The sequence below is a fragment of the Leptodactylus fuscus genome, chromosome 6 (assembly GCF_031893055.1).
Source record: "Leptodactylus fuscus isolate aLepFus1 chromosome 6, aLepFus1.hap2, whole genome shotgun sequence".
Taxonomy (NCBI): Eukaryota; Metazoa; Chordata; class Amphibia; order Anura; family Leptodactylidae; genus Leptodactylus; species Leptodactylus fuscus.
The window spans coordinates 4490850-4515907 of NC_134270.1; the positions used below are offsets into that span (position 1 = coordinate 4490850).

The 25058-nt window shown below is 44.3% G+C and overlaps 1 long non-coding RNA gene across 1 annotated transcript; it reads right to left on the minus strand.

Annotated features, from left to right (window-relative positions):
• Positions 1-1339: 1339 nt before the first annotated feature.
• LOC142209231 (uncharacterized) lies at positions 1340-6562 on the minus strand. The gene is made up of 3 exons (XR_012716934.1): positions 6491-6562; positions 5740-5898; positions 1340-1495 (listed from the first exon to the last, which is right to left on the minus strand). It is a non-coding gene; the product is annotated as an uncharacterized LOC142209231 (long non-coding RNA).
• Positions 6563-25058: the final 18496 nt, after the last annotated feature.

Here is a 25058-nt window from a genome sequence, read left to right on the forward strand (position 1 = left end):
TAACCTGTTCCCATCTCCTTTTTCTGGTTACTTCTCGAATCCACATCCTACCCTTCTTCTTATTGTGCTAGTTGCTCATCTATGAAAATGTTCATCTCATCGTACCTACAATCCGGAATCATATCACCTGTATACATCTTATTGGCTTGTATCTATGTGTATATATATATATATATATATATATATATATATATATATATATATATATATATATATATATATATTGTATAGATTTTGTATAGATTTTGTATAGATTTTGTATATATTGTACACTGCGTTAGTCACCGTTTGTAATTTCCATTTTCTTTCTTTTGTTCAATGTAGAGTCTGATGAAGGAGTCGCCTGATACCGAAAAACGTTTTACTCTGTCTCTACTGACAAATAAAAACACAAATTCTTGCTTTGGCACAATCCAAGTGTGACGCACCGTTATTACTGTAAGAACTAAGACTAAGACGTGACAGTAATATTAGCTGAGGATTGAGGGGATGAGACTTTGTGTTTCCTCAGTGCGGCCTAAGAAGTGCTGGTGTGTATAGAGCTTGTATAGGGAATGGAAGATAAATGTGAACAGCCACATGAGGCCCCATATATATCTCCCAAGACAAGCGCTGATATCTCTGCTCAGCACAAGGAACAGAGGACGACGTCGCCATTATTTTCCTGCATTTAACCCCAAACTACAGATTTTGTGCTGTGAATTATAGTAGAGAATGGCCAAGAAGGGGACACTGGTGTCTGGTGCCCTGTCATGTATACAGGAACATACAGATGTGTCCGCCCTTACCCCAGCTCAGATGTAGGAAAAGATTACATCCAGTAATATCCTGAGTGATTGACTTTCATTGGAGCTACTGCTGATTAGGGGCGGAGACACCAAATGTAGGACCGCCCATGAGGATCTGGTCACTATGAAGAAGGCCCCATGTTACATAAGAAGACCCCAGTATTATAAATGGCATTTGGTAGATGCGGAGTCCTGTTACAGATATTTGCTTAACATGTCACTTCTACTCAAGATTTTCTGTTCTTCAGATTTGTAAGAGTTTGTAGCCAACGATAGAAAGAAAACTTTTCTGCCTGACTATTCTAATACTATGGACACGCCATAAATCCATTAGATAGGATTAACCCTTTCTAGTGTTTGTCCTCTCCTGTCTACATGTCCTGTCTGGTATTAGAGCTCAGCACCGCTGTAGTGAAGGAAAACTGTAATACCCGACACAACCATTAGAAAGGTGGAGGCGCTGTTACTGAGAGAAAGCAGCCAGGTTTTTCTTATTACTTAACCTGCTTATTTCTATAAGACAATGGAACACAATACGCCATGTGCTGATCTATTCTACTTTATTGATTGTGAGACATGGAAGGAAGTGAAATCATTGACAGAGAATATGCTGATACATGGAAGAAGAGGAGGAGGAGGGGCAAAATCATCGGGGGGAAATCAGTCCGAGGACTCGTCATAGCCTGGTCAGGAATCCATTGCCGCGTCTAGAAGAGAAAAAGAAGAGGAAAATGTCATTTATTTACTATTAAAATGTGTGAAAAAAACGTATTATTGTGGGTGTGGCTTAAGTGGGCGTGGCTAATGGGGATCTATTATTTGTGAGCCAATCCATACTGAAAAACCTTGAATAAAGTTGATCCGCAATCCTTGTGTCTCGTTTTTCTTAAAAATTAGCTTTTAATGGTTCATTTTAAAAGAAACATGCAATCAACAAAAAAAAGACAAACTCCACAAAGTGACAAGGAATAGAAAAAAGCTTAAGTGCCCATAGCAATAAAAAACGCCAACGCGTTTCGAGGTAAAGACCTCTTAGTCATGGCATATGCACGACATAACAACTGCTGTTCCGTATATATAACGCTATAATTGGAATCACCTGTGTCTCACAACGTGGCCTGTGCGTATCCTGCTGATCTCATTCAAGACAAAAATCCATTAAGCAAATATGTTCTAAAGTTGGAGTAAATTCATCGACATCATATAATATTAGTTACACAATCTTCTTCTTATAAATATAATAAACTCGAAATGTAACTTTTGTCAATTAAGATCTGAACGGGGACAAACCAAACAAAGACTAATAGATATATGTAAGATCGGTCTTTATATTGAGACCATATGGTGCCCTAGAGTGGAACTTCCATATATAAAAGGCTTCTCTACGTAATAATCTCTTTTTGAGGTTCCCACCTCTAATAGACGGCTTAACCCATTCCTAGGCACAAAAACGCATTGTCTGAATTTGGCCTTGGTGGACTTCCACAAAATGTCTCGAAACTCCGGACATATGTTCCGTGGCTTTTTTCCCACTGTCCCTAATATGCTCTTGTATCCTTACACTAAGTTTCCTACTTGTTCAGCCAATATAATCTTTACTGCATTCAATGCAGCGGATGCAGTAGATGACTGATGTGGAATTACAGTCTAATTGTGTCCTTATTCGCATACGGAAATGAGAGGCATAACTAACAATCTCTTTGGTGACATAGGCTTTGTTACAGCTTTTCCATCTTAGGGTGCCACATCTGCAGAAACCCTCCAGTCCCTCAGTCATAGATAGACAGCTTGCAGATACCATATTACCTATGGTCTTACTTTTTTTCTCTACAAAATGAACTCCTGCCTCTAAGATTTTCTCAGTAGTTTTATCGAGCGCTAAATGGGTAAGTTCTTTTAAATTAACCCCTTAATGGCGTTAAACTGCGGACTAAAAGATGTACTAAATACTAATTGTTCCCTAGTGCTATTCTCCCTGGAGCCTATCCCCTTGGTACCCGGGGATTTTACGATCGTACACCCTTCTGGACTCGTGTTTATGGGTGAGTCTAAAGCTATATATTTTTTGCATATTAGCCAATCCATATAGAAGTATGTGCCCCCCATGACTATGAGCAGGGCGAGGCTTGAGCTGGATGGTGCCCGGTATGATCACGCCATATTATATTACAGGGGGTGATGCTGCTACACAGGGGCCCATAGGGCCAGGAGAGGAGAAGCTTCCATCCTATCCATCTACAGAAAAGCTGGACTATTCTGTGGTGCAGAGGAGACGTCTAAGGTCAGCAGTGTCTGAGTACAAGGGGCATAGCATACACACTCCAGACCCCCTATAGTATATAGACATATATACAGATTATCCCAGGCTGGAAGACAAATAGATGAGGCCACAAAATATAATGAAGTCCTTATTATGGGGGATAATGTAATATCACAGAGGAGGATATAGTGTAATATCACAAGGGAGGATATTGTGTAATATTAGAGAGGAGGATATAGTTTAATATTATATAGGAGGATATAGTGTAATATTACAGGAGGATATAGATTAATATCACAGAAGAGGATACAGTGTAATATTACAGATGGGGATATAGTGTAATATTACAGGAGGATATAGTGTAATATCACAGAGGAGGATACAGCGTAATATTACAGGAGGATATAGTGTAATATCACATATGAGGATATAGTGTAATATCACAGAGGAGGATATAGTGTAATATCACAGACGAGGATATAGTGTAATATTACAGAGGAGAATATAGTGTAATATCACAAAGGAGGATATAGTGTAATTTTACAGAGGAGGATATATTATAATATCACAGTAGGATATAGTGTAATATTACAGGTGAGGATATAGTGTAATATCACAGAGGAGGATATATTGTAATATTATATAGGAGGATACAGTGTAATATTACAGAGGAGGATATAGTGTAATATCACAGAGGAGGATATAGTGTAATATCACAGAGGAGGATATAGTGTAATATCTCAGAGGAGAATATAGTGTAATATCACAGGGGAGGATATAGTGTAACATTACAGAGGAGGATATAGTGTAATATTATATAGGAGGATATAGTGTAATATTACAGAGGAGGATATAGTGTAATATCACAGAGGAGGATATAGTGTAATATTACAGAGGAGGATATAGTGTAATATTACAGAGGAGAATATAGTGTAATATCACAAAGGAGAATATAGTGTGATATTACAGAAGAGGATATAGTGTAATATCACAGGGGAGGATATAGTGTAATATTACAGAGGAGGACATAGTGTAATATCACAGGGGTGGATATAGTGTAATATTACATGTGAGGATATAGTGTAATATTACAGAGGAGGATATAGTGTAATATTACAGAGGAGAATATAGTGTAATATCACAGGGGAGGATATAGTGTAATATTACAGGGGAGGATATAGTGTAATATTACAGAGAGGGATAAAGTGTAATATTACAGGAGGATATAGTGTAATATTACAGAGGAGGATATAGTGTAATGTTACAGAGGAGAATATAGTGTAATATCACAAAGGAGAATATAGTGTGATATTACAGAAGAGGATATAGTGTAATATCACAGGGGAGGATATACTGTAATATCACAGAGGAGGATATAGTGTAATATCACAGGGGAGGATATAGTGTAATATTACAGAGGAGAATATAGTGTGATATTACAGAAGAGGACATAGTGTACAATCACAGAGGAGGATATAGTGTAATATCACAGAGGAGGATATAGTGTAATATCACAGAGGAGGATATAGTGTAATATTATATAGGAGGATATAGTGTGATATTACAGAAGAGGATATAGTGTAATATCACAGGGGAGGATATAGTGTAATATTACAGAGGAGGACATAGTGTACAATCACAGAGGAGGATATAGTGTAATATCACAGAGGGGGATGTAGTGTAATATCACAGGGGAGGATATAGTGTAATATCGCAGAGGAGGATATAGTGTAATATTACAGAGAAGGATGTAGTATAATATTACAGAGGGGATATAGTGTAATATTATATAGGAGGATATAGTGTAATATTACAGGAGGATTCAGGGACATTAAACAATTGGGCAGAGAAATGACAGACGAGTGTTAATGTGAATAAATGTAAAGTTCTGCTCCTGGACCAAGTGAATAAGTTCTACATTTCTGTATTATATAAATCCTCAGGCTGATATACTACTGCTGAATAAGATTTGGGGATATCACCTCTATACAAATCACTGGTAAGACCACATGTAGAATAAGGTGCCGCTGTATATAGGGAGGATATAGCTGAACTGGGGCGGGGGAGAGTAAGGTGCCCAATATATTAAGGACATGGCTGGATTAGAGGATAAAGACAAGTTATTAAACTTGGGGTTGTTGAGCCTGGATAAGAGATGTCTTAGGGGTGACCTAATAACAATGTGCAGATATAGGAATGGACAGGACAGGGATCGGCCCAATCATCTCTTCATACCAAGGTCTGTAACTGGGACAAGAGACAGAAAAGGTTTTAGCGCAGCCATAGGTGAGGTTTCTATACAGTAAGAGCGGTGACACTATGGAAGTCCCGGCCACATGATGAGAACTTGTACAAGACGGACCTGCCCATCTTATAGGTGAGAATAGCAGAGGTTATGGGGGAGGGGAGTATAATGGAAATGGAGAAGAGGACTTTAGGATTGGCGGCTATTTTGGGGAATGTTTCCTTGTCTGTGGATATTGTGACATTGAGTTGGTGAGTATTATTACATGGAGGATTATTCCATCCTAGGAGAAGACGGCGAGAACTTGTAGACTCCAGGTAGATGTTGTGCTGAGCGCTGCCCCACCATGCTGCCCCACACTGAGCCTTTATATTCTACTACATTTTACTTCTATTCATATCCAACATTTGTAAGAAGAAAACTGCAAAGAAATCTTCAGATTTTACCTGGAATTCTGCAGGAAGTTAATTGAGATTACATCCACCAGGACATCCTGAGGGAGGAGGAGTAGGACGAGGAGGAGCAGCTGGTTTATTTTCACATGATTTGCATCCTGATCCTGATCCTGTAGTAGATTCTCCATATATATCTTCTATATCTTCACCCTGTATATATACAAACAATACCTAGTATTAGACTCCCATCATGGACACCGCACTATATACAGAGGAGTTGTAGTCACATAGCAGAGCTGAGTTTGTCATCTGGCACAAGTGACTGTGACCCCCCAATGTCTGACTACTATTACTACTGCTGTATAAAGCACTAGGTACAGAAGCTCCCGCTACCCCCATCCCAGGATAGGAGGGAGAGCTGGACAACAGGGTGACCCTAGGGCCAGGAATGATGATGGGATGTGACAGCCGACCATCCTATGGATGAATACACTATAGATACAACGTCAGCCATTGTGGTCTAGTCATCAGATCGGAGTGTGAGGAGAGATTTGGGTCGGCCGGGGATTTGTGGTACCAGAAGCCGCTCTACACTATATATCTGTATAGGGGGGGAGGGGGGGACATTTACTGATCCCCATTACATACAGTAGAGATAGTTACATGATGAATTGTGGCTATAGGTGTCCACCACTAGGGGGAGGTAACTGCATATACATCTGTACAGTCTGCACTGACCCCAACTAGTATTATTTGTCCCCCCTGCCTTGGTGTGTAATAATAGGACAATATGCAGACTTACACTTTGAGGGCGGCCTGGGCTGCCTTGGCCACCTGTGACACCTTGTAAGATTGGTAAGTCTGGTACGCCTGGTAAGCCTAGTCCACCTGGTACGCCTGGGAAGCCTGGTCTGCATGGTTCGTCTGGTACGCCTGGGAAGCCTAGTCCACCTGGTACGCCTGGTACGCCTGGGAAACCTGGTCTGCATGGTACGCCTGGTACGCCTGGTACGTCTGGGAAGCCTGGTCCACCTGGTATGCCTGGTACGTCTGGGAAGCCTGGTCCACCTGGTACGCCTGGTACGTCTGGGAAGCCTGGTACGCCTGGTACGCCTGGTACGTCTGGGAAGCCTGGTCCACCTGGTATGCCTGGTACGTCTGGGAAGCCTGGTCCACCTGGTATGCCTGGTACGTCTAGGAAGCCTGGTCCACCTGGTATGCCTGGTACGTCTGGGAAGCCTGGTCCACCTGGTATGCCTGGTACGTCTGGGAAGCCTGGTCCACCTGGTACGCCTGGTACGTCTGGGAAGCCTGGTACGCCTGGTACGCCTGGTACGTCTGGGAAGCCTGGTCCACCTGGTATGCCTGGTACGTCTGGGAAGCCTGGTCCACCTGGTATGCCTGGTACGTCTAGGAAGCCTGGTCCACCTGGTATGCCTGGTACGTCTGGGAAGCCTGGTCCACCTGGTATGCCTGCTACGCCTGGTACGCCTGGTCTGAATGGGAAGCCTCGTAAGACTTGGCCGTCTTGAGGAGGGACGACATAATTACCTTGAGCAGGAACTGCAAAATATGGAGGGAAACCATCATACATATGACATTGAGAACCTTCTGCAGTCTCCAGTCACATCGGTCTCTATGATCAGTGACAACTAATTTGGCTTTTATAATAACGTCTGCACTTACCATAGAGAAATTTGAAACAAAACAAGACACCGAGCGCACTAAGTGTAGTATTTGAGAGTACACAGATGATTAAAAACTGGGTAAGTATTAACCTGGACCAAATGGCCTCTCACCTTATGAGGTTGTGAACAGTCACACCACTTGAAATCGGAAAAAGCGTCTGACCTGACGGGACCTGCTCTCGTTTTTTGCACTTGAGAAAGTGCCAGTGTAAGGCCAGAAACGCGTCGTGCTATATGCTGTATTTTTAACTACCCAATAAACCCTATGTGATTGGACCCTGGTTTACCATCTTCCTAAACATACCAGTGTGCGCGGTTCTCCCTCAATGGACCTTTGGTCCCCTTTTTCCTCTTCTGCACTTACCATAGAGGCTGGAGAGGAGCACAAGGAGGAGAAGAGCGGCCGCCTTCATGGTGGGAATGACTGGGGTGAAGTCTTCACCGGAATAATCTCAGCTCAGGTGTATATACCTGCACCGGGTGATGCTGCACTGTGTATACAGGATACAGTATATGCCTGCACCGGGTGATGCCGTACTGTGTATACAGGATACAGTATATGCCTGCACCGGGTGATGCCGCACTATATATAATACTAGGACACCGCGCACACTGACGTCTTCCTCCCCTGTTTGGCTCCCATTATACAATAGAAGATGCCAAGAATGTAAATTCTAAGTAAACCTTCAGGACATTTACTCTCTTAGGACAATAGTCTTCATAGGATGTTTGTTTTAGTTCCAGTTTTGCAGATGATCTGGATAATAATAATATAGCGCCCCCTGCAGGAATACCCGCACTTACAGGCCTTGTCCTGTCATCAGTCAGGCTGTGAATGGTTGCTGAGGATTGTTCGGCCACACTGAACACCTTTGGGCACAGAAATCCTCCAGAATGGCTACTGGCAGTTCTCTATGCAATTGCCAACCAATGATGTGCTGAGAGAGTGACAAGTCTGGGGACACTGGAGGCCACGGGAGGAGATTCAGGCCACATGAGGAATGGCCGGACCACTGGTGCCACAACCACATCATCTGAAAGGGAGTCTATGACATCTCCCGGCATATTCATGGAGTCCCCACCATGTTACAGGGCACATTACACTGACACATATCAGACCTTACCAGAGGTTATGGGGTTATTTGTCCCTGTAATCTGCTCTGTAACACACTAGTGGTAGTGGGATATACTCAGGAGAGGCGGGAGACTCCCTAATGCCCAGCAGTTAGTGCAGCGGGAATGAAGACTAGAGGGCTCCGGCTACCAGACATTATTCTACCTCACACCATAATCCTGGGAGTTTTCCTCATAGTAGATCGCACCTACCAAAAGTGCTGAGAGGAAAGATGGACCAGCTACAGGGTCATGGAGGCCGAGGACTCCGGGGTCAGGTAACACATGGTGGGATGTAATGGTAATGTTCTACTGGGACATCTTGGGTTCTGGCATTTATGTGTCATGCACCGCCCACTTGACTATTATACAGACCAAGTATACCCCTTCATGGCAGCAGCTCACCCTATGGAGAATCTCTCAGTAAGATAATGTCCCTGCCACCCTAATATGTCCAGGAATGGTCTGAGGAACCTGACAAAGAGCTTAAAGGAGTTCTCCAACTTCTAATATTGATGGCCTATCCTTATTCTTCAATCCGTCAGCCTTGTAGGATATAATCTGCACCAGACCCTGTAACTCACAGAAGAAACCGACATTTGTATCCACAATTTCCACTGCTATATCTGTGAGGAAACCTGGTGCCCATGGCCAAAATGTGTCCTCCATTCCCCCAGGAGTGGCTTAGACATAGAGGAGAAAATTCCAGGGGTGACCCCATATCCGCCATGGTGGAAAGTATCAGAGGACTAGAGTAGGGGGTTCAGATTAGATCCCACTTCCATCTGGGTTTGTAGAGCGCCCAAACGTGCGGCCACTGCTCGCTGGGAGTGAATTGTGCCTCCATGTTATTTGTCATAAGAACATGGGCCTCACCTACAACTACCACCTTGTCTCCGGGGTCTCATTTGCAGCCATTAGAAGGGCACCCCAAGCACCATGACTGAGGAGACCCGCAGTAGGGAGTGCCCTGGGGGACCCTCTACCACCAGCTAAGTGTGACCCCTCTACATTGGGTTTCTCCTGACGTGGCGTTATTGGCATTTACATAGAGGTGTAATATAAGGTGCTGAAGCCGTAATACACAGAGGGGTCGGGGGCAGCACCGCACCTCTCATGAGGCGACTATTACAGCGCTGCTCCAGCGGCCGCCCCTTACGCTTTGCAGAGAGCAGGTCCTCTCCCTGCCTGCCTACTAACGCCGCCCCCTCCGCTCCGCCCCCTCTTCTCCACACGCCGGGTGACGTGGCCACGTAATCAGGCCCACACCCGACGTGTGCCTGTGTCCTACTCGGGGGTGGCGCTCTGAAGACCGGACAGAGGACCGGATCGAGAAGAACAGGGAGCTGCAGGTAAGCAGACACCGGTGGGGGGGGGGGAGGGGGTTAATTACTACACAGCGTGGGGTCCAAAAATTTAAACAATTTTTGGACTACATGTTGTGTAGTCAGGGGTGAACCTAGCCTTTCTGCCGTAGGACGGGGATTGGGGGGGACGTGGCGCTTTCTGTCGTCCGCCTCAGGTGGCAGAAAGGCTAGGTTCACTAAAAAGACCAGGGGGGGGGGGTCTTTTTAGTGGCATACAATATACAGGACATATGGCGTCTTCCTTACCCAAGATTTCCTGCACCAGTACAAAGTAAATGGGGGTCCTCTCTTGTGTACCGCTATTAGGGGGGATCTACAGGTGACCCTGTTATGGGACATGCCCTTCTTTAGGGGGATCAGTGGGTGACACATATGGAGGATCTGTGTAATATTATAAGCAGACATCCTGATGCAGGGGACATATTGTGCTGGGTCTTCTGAGGTTACATAGTGACAGCTGTAGGATTGGCGCGCCATCTATTTGCTGTACCTTTTATACGAAGTTACTGGCGCGGGTGACTGTCTAGACTTTGTGAAGATCAGCCAGAGCAAATATTTCCCTTCTTACAGGTGGGGACTGTTCTTCTTCACTAAAGAGAGAACAATTCAGCAGAGACAGGACCTGTAATAAGATGGCCGCCTACAGGACCTGACATGTGACAAGGACAACGTTACTGCTCCTGAGCCCAGATTTGTTCCTTAGAAATGTCCTATGCAGCGATTCCTACACTAATATTAGAGATGAGCAAACACCGTTCGATCGAATATCAGGCTGTTCGAGGTATTCAATTCCGAGCAAACGCAGTAAAAATCACCTCCCACCTTCCCTGGCGCGTTTTTTGCACCAATAACTGCGAAGAGGAGGTGGGACAGGAACTACGACAACGGAGGCATCGAAAAAAAAAATCAATAAAAGGAATTGGCGGTCGGAAACAGATAACCTCCACTTTAGACGAATGGTGGATTAACATTTGATTAATTTGAGACTGTGAACTAAGTGACTGTGAGACAGGGACAGATGTACAGGCAGGGTTAGCTAAGGATTACCTTTATTTAGGGTAGAATGTCTCCGATGTAACAGTGCTGACCGTGCGCTGAGCTTGGCTGCATCTTCGGAGTAGCTAAGCTGAGCGCATGGCCAGCTCTGCTACATCTCGGCATAGGAATGCATTGACCAGCGTTGATTGGCCGAATGCCATAGAGTATAGCATTCGGCCAATCAACGTTGGTTTAGCCGGTGGAGGCAGAGACTATGATCGGCCCACAGCAGTCTCCATTCTGGTCCGATATTAGACTCTGCCTCCTCACAGATGAGCCTCTGGCAGAACCAGCATTGATTGGCCGAATGCTGTAGTCTGTATGACATTCAGCCAATCAATGCTATTCAATGCAGTCCTATGGGAAAAAGTCGGCTCGTGCATATCATAAGCTGACAGGGATACCGACATAATACAGTGACTTGGGCATGCAAGATGCCCCCAGACGTGCTTCCCCTGCTGTCCCAGTTGCATTGCAGAGTTGTTGGCATTATTTCCTGGGGTGTGATAGTGGACTTGGTGACCCTCCTGAGTCGAATGGTGGGATCCCCTGAAACGAAGCATTCTTCCCCATAGACTATAATGAGGTTCGATATTTGTTCAAATAGTCCAATATTGAGCGACTATTCGAAACGAATATCGAATATTTTACTGTTCGCTCATCTCTAAATAATATGTATTGGCCCCTTAGAACCAATAGGACAGGACAGCTATATGACGGCTAAGGCCCAATCACAGACCTCACCGGCCCACTGGGGCACTTGTCTCATGTCTCCAGGAGGGAGAGAAGGGGAGCAGAGGGGTCTATTATGTTTCTGCACCTCCCCTGGGCCTTCCATTATTATACTTCGGGGTCTGAAGAGATCCCACAGTATAATAGTGATTTGTGGCTGACAATCGCCAAAAGCTTCAGGTTGGGGGTCAAACAGGAAACTTTTGGGTTGGATCTTTTTTTAACCAAACTGGTTTATTCATCTCTGTAATATTGTGTCTGGTAATGCTACTGGGATACACAGTGATCAACTCTGATATATTGGTGCACTATGGATAACTCTCATATGTTGGTGCACTATGGATGACTGATATGTTAGTGCAACCCGTGGAAAGCTGGTTTGAGCGTATATAGCTGGACTTAATTGCTCTGTATCCCTGTTAGTTTTCGGGGGGACACACAGTGGAAAGCTCGACTCCTCTCCCTGCAGTATTTAGCTCTGAAAAGAGCTGTTCTTTTGTTGAGGGAGAACCCCCGCCAGAGTACGGGTCACTTACAGTGGTCAGTCACCTGCTCCAAATCAATCATGCATGTGCGCGCTGACTAGAATGAATTCTGACACATATGTCAGGGTTAATCCCAGTCCATGCAACGAGCGTGATGCCTGTTCACACAGAACTGAGGTTTATTGAGGAAGTTACAGTTTTTATACAGGAATGCAAGAAAGATAAGATAACGGCAGTCTGTAAGCATATACGTCTTGTATCCGAATACACTGGCGATCCCAGAGAAATGATACTGTCTTTCTTGTAAACCACATGACGATCATGTGCGTCAGCATCTGGGTGCGGTACTGGATACAGGTGCCATCTTAATGTATAAACGTTGCACAAAGAAAAATATAATTTCTTAAGCAGTATAAAGCATGTATAAAAATAAGAATGGACATGGTCTACCTTCACATTCCCCCCTAAATTATATTTTTCTTTCCCTGAAATTTCTACACAGTGCTATCTGGAATGTGAGTACAACATTCTTCACCAATCATGGAGCAGACTCCACCTCTTTCTGCTGTGATCATATCTATAGCTAGTCGGTTTTGGAGAGAGGAGGGGGGTGTGGTAGAGTTTTCCATGCAGAAGTCAGAGCCAAATATGCCTAGTTTGACTCCAGATGTTTCATTGGCAGTAAAACAGGTATAGTTACCAGCATGTATATACACATGACCTTAATAGTCCCCCCTTGAAACAGCTCCAGACAAAGGGAATGCAGGGTGGGATGTCTGTCCCTATCTCTCACTACCGGACTGTAAGGAAATACCCTTCAGATCTTATAAAAAGCATATACATTGACTAATGTCAGACCTATAAACAATATGAATATAATAACTATAGAAACATAACAGGAATATAAGTTCAGATAGATCCAACAGTCTTCAAATTTTCTCTTCTCAAGGCCCATATCCTCTAACAGTTTATTGTCCCATTTATTTTTAAGAACATCATCAAGTGGGCGAAGGTTTAAGGTTTTCCTTATACTCTCACAGCTGTACTGGCGATCAACAGGAACCGGAAGTGACCATTGAATCTCATATATCTCCTTATCACCATCCAATCTTTGGGTTTTAGTTTATAAGTTCCTTCCACTGACTTAGAATCTGGAGGGAAAAGGGGAAAAACTCGAGAATATACATTAATCATATGTCTTTGATGATTCGTCACATAGTCAGTCAGCACAACATATTACATCTGGAACATTCATAAAAGAATACAATCCAAAGACAGGGCTAAATATCAATTTTCCTCTTTTCAGCTTAGTGTGAAACACACCGCATACTTATGGACAATAGATTCAGGTAACCAATAATGACACACGTAGACACGTCTGCCCCAGAACTAGTGGACTTTGTACACGGACTGTTTGTGATGGTTTTTCCTCACCAGATATGCCCCAAGCCATCCTGAAGGAAGACAACTACACACAAGCACGTACTCATACCGTCTCACTGTATATACTCAACCTGCAATCTCTGGAACAGGTACAAGGGCTTCAGGCCTGGCTCTCTGGCCTAGCACATGCTGTGCGGGCTCACATATATATCTCACTATAGTGATGCTAAATCCTGCAGCTGCCCATCCTCCGCTCACCAGGTCACACATGGCTACTTCTAAACAGTACACTTAGTAAGAAGCTGCCTATGCCATAAGTGGGAACAATGTTCTCAGTACATACTCTCTTACCACCGGACACCAGGACTTGTACATCCTCTTTCCAAGTCTCCTTTCCTCCTGGACCATCTTCGGTGCATCAGTGTCATAAAACCTGAAAAGAGAGCTAAAAGGTTTGGGTCTTACCAGTAAAACATGTCCCCTAGGCCTATGCAGCTGGGCTAATGGCAGTGTCTGCCCAAATGCTACCTCTACTTTCTTTCGTATCAGCCTTGGTGTGTGCCATAACTTCTGACTATACCAACCTATGAGCAGCCGCAGGGTCTCCATCACACAAAAGTTCTTGCCCTCCAGATCGGACCATAATTCTACTATATCCAACACCTACCCTCAGACATTGTACCATGTTCAAGCGATGGCTTCAAGTTCAACTGAGACCCGTGGAGTCCCATAATAGGTCTCCTTAAGCTTGGTTTACCTCATATACGGTGACAGCGGCATATCTGATGCAGGATTCACCATCTTTCCCAAATATAAGACCATCTATAATAGAGCTCAATCAAAAAAGTTATCAACAGATTCATATCAGTAAAATTTTCTTAAGTTATCTTAGGCTTCTTCACCCCCCCCCCCCCCCCCTTTGAAGATATTGACAACATCACGGTTCGGTTGTGTCAATGCCCAAACAACCATATACTGAATGCTGCATGCACCTCTATGGGAATGGGGTAGGAAAACTCTCCCTGGCGCTACTGGCTGACTAGGCCCTGCCTGCGGGTGTTGGTCAGCTGTTCCCAAGCTAAACTTGGCCCCGACAACTTCTGGCTCTCTAAACACGAAGACCTAACAGACAGGTGGGCTGAGAGCTGAAAGAGGCTAGGGACTGGGATACTAAAGATGGTCACCCCTAATGAAAGAATAGGTGCAGCTGCCAACGGTAACAAATAGGATGGGGCGTGCTGGAAAAAAAACAACAATGGCTGTGCTGTCTTTCCCCCTTGGAAAAAAAAACAAAAAAAACAAAACCAAAACAAAAACCTTCTAATGCAGCAAGCAAATGTGACTTGTCAGAGAAATTAACTTTAACATAACTTAATGTACGTGGACTTGACCTTTTTTTTTTTTTTTTTTTTTTTTTTTTCCAAAAGTACTTCATGTTCTGTGAGAGAGATACATGTCTGACGGGGCACAGGAGTCTCTGCAAGGTCAAAGCTAGACAATACAAGAAGAGCCAGTATTATCTTATCTTATGCTGCAGCTCACATAGCTGCTCATCCCACTCATAGCTGCGGCTGGGTATCCCCCCCTGTATCTCATAGCTGTGTCTTGTGTAGGACTACAGACCTCAGCAATCTCTCTTAAAGAAACAGAAACACATTTGTACAATCTCATAATATCAATGCAATAAGGTTAGGTACATATTCAGAACACATATATATCAGCAGAGAAAGCAGAAACATTAACTGAGGGATCAAATCAATCTCCTGGTCACACAGCACAATCATACACACAGGACATTACACAGCAGGTATGGGAGTGACTTCTAATTCACTTCGTATAGACTCAAAGGAATTTTTCTCTCTTTTTTTTCCTTTTTCCTAAAATCAAAACATCATGACAAAGATAATCTGTGCTACATCTTTTTATCAATCAGCATACACATACACGTTTTCAAATTCGGACACCTTACTGAGTTTCTAAGTTTTAATAACGGTTTTCCTACAATGGGGACAATCCTGGTTTCAATCAGCTTATCTCAACCTATGTTCACTTTCTTGCACAATCCTTTCCACTTGCTTCACCCTAAAATCTGATACCCATCCTATTATGTGCATATTATCACATCACTTTATGTTTCAACAGTCCAAGTTCCATCTCTTTGACATCCTAAACTTAGGCAACATACTTAAACCTCCTGTTTCCTGCCACTTTCTGGCATCTTTTCATTACATCAACATTTTTCAATCATTCATTTCACGATTCACATAATCTAACACATTGTGACCACTCATTGACTAAGATACATGTTTAACACAATTTCACACTATATTCCGGATTATTGGATGGACGTCTCAAAATTCCAGATTATCAGAATTTTCCTAAGATTTTACTTTTAAAGTCAAAATGTTGCTAACAGCGCAGTCCTAACAAGAAAACCCTTCTACCGTACCCCTCTTATTGCACTATATGTTTTTCCAATTATCTAAACTAACTAAGGGGTTGGGTACGGCTTTAAAGAAGGCAACACCAAATGCTTTACTAAGACAATTCTATGTCGGATCAGTGACTACATAAAAAAGAGAACAGAAGCTAGTGTGATATTGTGCACACTTCTGTATGATACAAATCATAAAGAATAATATACAAAGATGAAAATACGGCACAGACCAGATGAGTTACCTTCCCTCATAACCGTGATCTGAGTCAGCTCAGGAAAAGGATTCTGGTCTCTTATGGTAAATTTTTAGACAAGAAGAAGACACGTTAGAATAATTAGCATAACGGGATATAAAATTCCAACATAAGTTTCAACACGTAACTATGGGATAAGACACAAAGAAGAAGTTTCACCTCATTATTTCCCATTCCCATAAATAAGACATAAACACATAGATACATAAACAAACAAGTAAAAATCAGAATATTCTCTGTAATACATAGATGATACCAGTAATCCAATCTCTGTGTGCCTTGAACTTTTGCACAAAGATTTTAACTTGGGGTAAAACCCCAACTTGTAGGTTGGCGAGGCGACAGAGGGTGAGTGGCCGTCTCCCCCTCCGTGACCTCCCATACCCACGCTGTGAAGATTCAAAACTTCTCACTGTCACCTTTTTGCTCTTTTTGTGGATACAACAGTTTGAAAGACAATAACAGACAAACAATAATTCAAAACATAACCCTTACATCATATGCTTGGATATCCCTGTATACACATTGTCATTATACGTTACTCAGGTTAACCTTTTTTTTTTTTTTTGTACTAAATCACTTCTTTGGATATAATACATAGACTGTGGACTCTGGTGCTGGCACAAAGCCAAGTTTCGTCTTCTCTGCGTGTCCTCCAGCATCTGGCAGTCTATGAGATAAAACGACCTTGAAGCTCTTGGCAGTCAATTAAAATGCTTTGATTGCCCTCTACAGAAATAAATAGGAATAAAACTCAAACAGCAGTTAATATACTGACACCAAAATTACACATTAATATTTTTGCGCATTTTTTTTTTATTTTCATAGCAAACCTCACTCTAGTAATTACCACAAGTGTTCAGAATCTCTTAAACTATACTTGAAGTTAAGAGAAATTTACCAGACCTTCCCAATTTTCCTTTTCTTTACTAGATCCCAACCAAAGTTTTGAACGTATAATCCTCTAAACATCATAATACTCGGACACTCGGAAAGGGGGCTACCGGGGGTTTGACCTCTTCTGGGCTTGAGGGTTTGTGATAGGAACTGGATGTGGCTATCACCGGAATCACCGGATAAAGGGGGCGTGATCTGAGGGGCGGTGAGATGTTGGTCTGGGTGTACTAACATGGCTGCCAGTGGAAACAGCCATAACCTCACTTCCGCCATCCCTGGGCATTGGTCCAGAAGATGAGACAACAGGGTCATGGGCGGGGAGCTCCACAGGCTACACAGACATCTTGCAAATCAGGATTCAGCTGCCTACAGACGTCACAGATCCACCCATCTCCACTACTCTCGGCGCCATTTTAGGGCAGTGGCGCACAAGCAATTATACTCGGCATATTCTTTTTATCATCAAGTTTCAGATAACCAAACAAAGAAACAAAGGTTCAGCCTTTTCATATCCCTCACGTTCTAGAGTCCTTGCGACCCTGTAATGAGCTTGGGCGGCTTCCAGCAAACCTTTATCTTCTAACACTCCCCGTGACTCTTCTAACATTTTTCTCCACATACTAGGTTGCAATCGGCCCGTAGGAGGCACCTCAGCCAGTTTATACATTCTCAAAGCTTCTTTCACATATTTCTTGCCCTCCTTGACTCGAACTAAATCAACGGCAGTCTGTGCCCCGTCAGGCAGAACATGTTCCCTCTTGAACAACCGCAACATTCTTACGGTCCCAATATTGCTTATCTGCGTGCGCACTCGGCAGATATGTGAACCCACAACCACCAACAAAGTCACCTTTACCGGTCTCAGACTCTTGCTGACAGGTCCTCCGCCGACCAAAGGTTGCAGTCACTGGGCAATATCAGATAGGAAAGAATAAGCAGAAGCAATCCACCAGCACCCGTCTACTCCCTGACGGCCTTATGCTATGGATCAATAAATAAATAAATTACAGCACCCGCCCTCTTTACTGACGGCCTCATTCCCAGACCAAATGTTGCAATCGTCCAAAAGATCACACGCACTACTCTACATCAAAGAGGGCAAGAAATTCACTTCCTGGAATCTGCAGCACCACAGGTGACTGAACACTCGGTGATATGAATATACCGGTGAGGAAAAACAAGTTCAGACTACAGCTCTAGGACCCACCTATCCGTATCACTCAGACTGGACAATCGATCCAACTGGATCACCTGTCAGCCAGACAACGACACACCGACAGTCACAGGCAAATGACACATATTCATATGAATACACTTACCGTGACTCTAATGAGGGTGATCAGGCCTCGGGTCGGTGAGACGTCGTCCGGCGTCCAGGGTCCGGCGCGGGTCGGTCATCCGCGGTGGTCCTATACCGTAGTCCCGGGTTTCGGCACCACTTGTTGAGGGAGAACCCCCGCCAGAGTACGGGTCACTTACAGTGGTCAGTCACCTGCTCCAAATCAATCATGCATGTGCGCGCTGACTAGAATGAATTCTCACACATATGTCAGGGTTAATCCCAGTTCATGCAACGAGCGTGATGCCTGTTCACACAGAACTGAGGTTTATTGAGGAAGTTACAGTTTTTATACAGGAATGCAAGAAAGATAAGAAAAAGGCAGGCTGTAAGCATATACGTCTTGTATCTGAATACACTGGCGATCAGTCATTGGCTCTTAAATTTCAACATCTTCTTAGCTTTCGATTTCCCGGGAAATGATACTGTCTTTCTTGTAAACCACATGACGATCGTGTGCGTCAGCATCTGGGTGCGGTACTGGATACAGGCGCCATCTTAATGTATAAATGTTGCACAAAGAAAAATATAATTTCTTAAGCAGTATAAAGCATGTATAAAAATAAGAATGGACATGGTCTACCTTCACAGTAGCTGTGGTCAATCTAACAGCGGAGGAGGAGGCAGTGGAGGAGGAGAAGGAGAAGGGTGTTCTTCCCGTGTCCCTGCCAGGAATGTTAGGCGGGGAGACGAGGTACACCGGGCCAGTTTGGGAAGCAGTCCCAGCCTCAACTACATTCACCCAGTGTGCCGTCAGTGAAATGTAGTGTCCCTGTCCGCATGCACTTGTCCACGTGTTGGTGGTCAAGTGGACCTTTGTGCAAAGCGCGGAACTAAGGGCCCACCTGATGTTGAGTGACACGTGCTGGTGCAAGGCGGGGACGGCACACCGGGAGAAGTAGTGACGGTTAGGGACGGCATAGCGAGGTGCCGCAGTTGCCATCAGGTCCAGGAAGGCGGGAGTTTCAACAAGCCGGAACACCATCTCCTAGGCCAGAAGTTTAGCGATGTTGGCGTTCAAGGCTTGCGCATGTGGGTGGTTAGCGGTGTATTTCTGCCACCGCTCCAATGTCTGAGAGATGGTGGGTTGTTGTAAAGAAGCGCCTGATGGTGCCTTTGATGGTGCAGGAGAAGGAGATAAGACAGGAACAGGGGAGGATGACGGAGAAGTCAACAAAGTGGCGGAGGCAGATGAAGTGGTGTCCTGGCTCGTCGTCTGGACTGCATCGCCAGCACTGTGAGCAGTGGCAGAGGCAGTGGCGTGAACGGCGGGCAAAGTTTGTCCTGCCGTTTCTGTCTGCCACTGATTCCAGTGCTTGGATTCCAAATGACGGCGCATTGAAGTGGTGGACAGGTTGCTCTTCTCAGAGCTCCTACTCAATTTCGAGAGGCAAATTGTGCAGACAACACTATATCTGTCCTCGGCGCATTCCTTGAAAAAACTCCACACCTTCAAGAAACGTGCCCTCGAGGTGGGATTTTTTCGGGGCTGGGTACGAACTGGAACATCTTGGGAGATTCCGGGTGTGGCCTGGCTTCGCCTAAGCTGCTGACCTCTGCCTCTGCCTCTAGCTACCCTTTTTGGTGCTGCACCTGCCTCAACATCCACACTACTTTCCCCGCTTGACATCCCCCCTGTCCAGGTCGGGTCAGTGTCCTCGTCATCCACCACCTCCTCTTCCAACTCCTGTCTCACCTCCTCTTCCTGCACAACGCTCATGTCAACTGACTGCAACTGTGTCTCATCGTCGTCGATGAGAGTGGGTTGCTGGTCATCCTCCACCAAATCGACCGGAGATGGAGGAGGCTCCAGTGTTTGAGCATCTGGACACAGATACTCGTCTGTTAGCTCTGTGGAATCGCGAAATGGAGGGGCAGGTTGAGGGACAGTGAAAGGAGCGGAGAACAGCTCTGGGGAGCATGGAAAGTTGGGGTTATTGTTCTGGGAAAATTGGGAATTTTGGGAGGAAGGAGGACAAGACTGTTGGGGAGGAGGTAGAGGCTGACTGGCTGGTGGACAATGTGCTGTAAGCGTTATCCGACAGCTATTGCAAGACCTGTTCCTGGTTCTCGGGCCTAGTAAGGTTTGTACCATGCAGCCTAGTTAATGTGGCAAGCAACCCTGGCACTGTGGTGCGGCGCAATGCTTGCTGCCCCACAGGAGTAGGCACAGGACGCCCTGTGGCTTCACCGCTAACTTGCTCCCCAGAACCATTCCCCCGACCTCTCCCACGGCCTCGTCCACGTCCCTTTCCGGGAGCCTTCCGCATTTTAATATGCTCTCCTTGCTTAAACACACTCAGAACCTGGGTGTATATGCCAATGCCAATACCAATAAATTGAGGGTGTATGTAGGCCCCAATTTATTTGGTGGGATTAACACTCAGAACCTGGGTGTTAATGTGAATATCAACAAATTAAGGGCGGATGCAGGCCCCAATATATTAGGGGAATTCACACTCCAAAACTGGCACTATATGCCTATAGCAAGAATTGAGGGTGTATGTAGCCCAAATTTTATTGTTAGGGGAATTACACACAGTGTATTCAAGTTAGTTTCAGGGGTGGGAGGGGGGTGCACACTGTTGGAACGTGGATTGGTGGTATATAGGGAATATGGGAATACACTTCCAGTGTATTCAATTCAGGATCCTCCACACTGTGGAAAGCTGGGTTGCGCAGATTGAGCCTGTCAATGCCACGTTACTGTGATGGACACTGACAAGACACTGGAATGTAGCTCTTAAAAGAGCTGTTGGTTTTCTTCTTCTCCTTCCTATCCTGTCCCTGCCAAGCAGAATCTAATTCCTAACTCTACGGCCGCAGACCTCCGTCTGTGACCAAGTGTAAGCTCAGAATAACGCGAAGCTGGCCGCCGCTGTTCTTATGAGTCAGAGGTCACATGTTTTCGGCAGCCAATGGGTTTTTAGTATTTTTTTCAATGTCCCTGTTTTCGTACTTCCTGTCCCACCTCCCCTGCGCTGTTATTGGAGCAAAAAAAGCGCCAGGGAAGGTGGGAGGGGAATCGAGTTTTCGCACACTGTACCACGCGGTGTTCGATTCGATTCGAACATGGCGAACAGCGTGATATCCGATCGAACATGTGTTCGATAGAACATTGTTCGCTCATCTCTATTTACGAACCATCGCTTTAGAATAGGGGCGGCTACAGAAGCTGCAAGGATGGGTTTAGATGAATCAATTATTAGGAGAATTTGGAAGTAGAAAACTAATAGATGCAATCCGTATGTTCGCCCCGATCTGTGCCTTGAATAATTGATTATATCATTTTTGATTTTTAATATCTTAACCGTCTGGATACTCGGGCACTCATTGTCTATTGGGCGCAGAAGCGAGAAATAAAGAAGAGGTATTCAGCAAATGTATTATTCCCCAATAAACTGTCCATATTTTGGCTGGTTATCAGATGGACACTACATGTATGAGAAGACCTGAACACAATAAGGACATCATGGCTGGTTATCAGGACACTACATGTATGAGAAGATAACCCAACCACAATAAGAACATCATGGCTGGTTATCAGGACACTATCTGTATGAGAAGATAACCTGACCACAATAAGGACATCATGGCTGGATATCAGGAGGACACTCCATGTATGAGAAGATAACCTGACCACAATAAGGACATCATGGCTGGTTATCAGGAGGACACTACATGTATGAGAAGATAACCTGACCACAATAAGGACATCATGGCTGGTTATCAGGAGGACATTACATGTATGAGAAGATAACCTGACCACAATAAGGACATCATGGCTGGTTATCAGGAGGACATTACATGTATGAGAAGATGACCTGACCACAATAAGTACATCATGGCTGGTTATCAGGGCGACAGTACATGTATGAGAAGATAACCTGACCATAATAAGGACATCATGACTGGTTATCAGGGAGACACTACATGTATGAGAAGACCTGAACACAATAAGGACATCATGGCTGGTTATCAGGAGGACACTACATGTAAGAGAAGATAACCCAACCACAATAAGGACACCATGGCTGGTTATCAGGACACTACATGTATGAGAAGATAACCTGACCACAATAAGGACATCATGGCTGCATATCAGGAGGACACTACATGTATGAGAAGATAACCTGACCACAATAAGGACATCATGGCTGGTTATCAGGAGGACACTATACGTATGAGAAGATAACCCAACCACAATAAGGACAACATGGCTGGTTTTCAGGACACTACATGTATGAGAAGATAACCTGACCACAATAAGGACATCATGGCTGGATATCAGGAGGACACTACATGTATGAGAAGATAACCTGACCACAATAAGGACATCATGGCTGGTTATCAGGAGGACACTACATGTATGAGAAGATAACCTGACCACAATAAGGACATCATGGCTGGTTATCAGGAGGACACTACATGTATGAGAAGATAACCTGACCACAATAAGGACATCATGGCTGGATATCAGGAGGACATTACATGTATGAGAAGATAACCTGACCACAATAAGGACATCATGGCTGGTTATCAGGAGGACATTACATGTATGAGAAGATAACCTGACCACAATAAGGACATCATGGCTGGTCATCAGGAGGACACTATACGTATGAGAAGATAACCCAACCACAATAAGGACAACATGGCTGGTTTTCAGGACACTACATGTATGAGAAGATAACCTGACCACAATAAGGACATCATGGCTGCATATCAGGAGGACACTACATGTATGAGAAGATAACCTGACCACAATAAGGACATCATGGCTGGTTATCAGGAGGACACTATACGTATGAGAAGATAACCCAACCACAATAAGGACAACATGGCTGGTTTTCAGGACACTACATGTATGAGAAGATAACCTGACCACAATAAGGACATCATGGCTGGATATCAGGAGGACACTACATGTATGAGAAGATAACCTGACCACAATAAGGACATCATGGCTGGTTATCAGGAGGACACTACATGTATGAGAAGATAACCTGACCACAATAAGGACATCATGGCTGGTTATCAGGAGGACACTACATGTATGAGAAGATAACCTGACCACAATAAGGACATCATGGCTGGATATCAGGAGGACATTACATGTATGAGAAGATAACCTGACCACAATAAGGACATCATGGCTGGTTATCAGGAGGACATTACATGTATGAGAAGATGACCTGACCACAATAAGGACATCATGGCTGGTTATCAGGAGGAAACTAAATGTATGAGAAGATAATCCGACCACAACAAGGACATCATGGGTGGTTATCAGGAGGACACTACAAGTATGAGAAGATAACCTGACCACAATAAGGACATCATGGCTGGTCATCAGGAGGACACTACATGTATGAGAAGATAACCTGACCACAATAAGGACATCATGGCTGGTTATCAGGAGGACACTACATGTATGAGAAGATAACCTGACCACAATAAGGACATCATGGCTGGTTATCAGGAGGACACTACATGTATGAGAAGATAACCTGACCACAATAAGGACATCATGGCTGGTTATCAGGAGGACATTACATGTATGAGAAGATGACCTGACCACAATAAGGACATCATGGCTGGTTATCAGGAGGAAACTAAATGTATGAGAAGATAATCCGACCACAACAAGGACATCATGGGTGGTTATCAGGAGGACACTACAAGTATGAGAAGATAACCTGACCACAATAAGGACATCATGGCTGGTTATCAGGAGGACACTACATGTATGAGAAGATAACCTGACCACAATAAGGACATCATGGCTGGTTATCAGGAGGACACTACATGTATGAGAAGATGACCTGACCACAATAAGGACATCATGGCTGGTTATCAGGAGGAAACTAAATGTATGAGAAGATAATCCGACCACAACAAAGACATCATGGGTGGTTATCAGGAGGACACTACAAGTATGAGAAGATAACCTGACCACAATAAGGACACCATGGCTGGTTATCAGGAGGACACTACATGTATGAGAAGATAACCTGACCACAATAAGGACATCATGGCTGGTTATCAGGAGGACACTACATGTATGAGAAGATAAACTGACCACAATAAGGACATCATAGCTGGTTATCAGGACACTACATGTATGAGAAGATAACCTGACCACAATAAGGACATCATGGCTGGTTATAAGGAGGACACTACATGTATGAGAAGATAACCTGACCACAATAAGGACATCATGGCTGGTTATCAGGAAGACACTACATGTATGAGAAGATAACCTGACCACAATAAGGATATCATGGCTGGATATCATGAGGACACTACATGTATGAGAAGATAACCTGACCACAATAAGGACATCATAGCTGGTTATCAGGAGGGGATACTACATGTATGAGAAGATAACCTGACCACAATAAGGACATCATGGCTGGTTATCAGGAGGACACTACATGTATGAGAAGACCTGAACACAATAAGGACATCATGGCTGGTTATCAGGAGGACGCTACATGTATGAGAAGATAACCCAACCACAATAAGGACACCATGGCTGGTTATCAGGACACTACATGTATGAGAAGATAACCTGACCACAATAAGGATATCATGGCTGGATATCATGAGGACACTACATGTATGAGAAGATAAC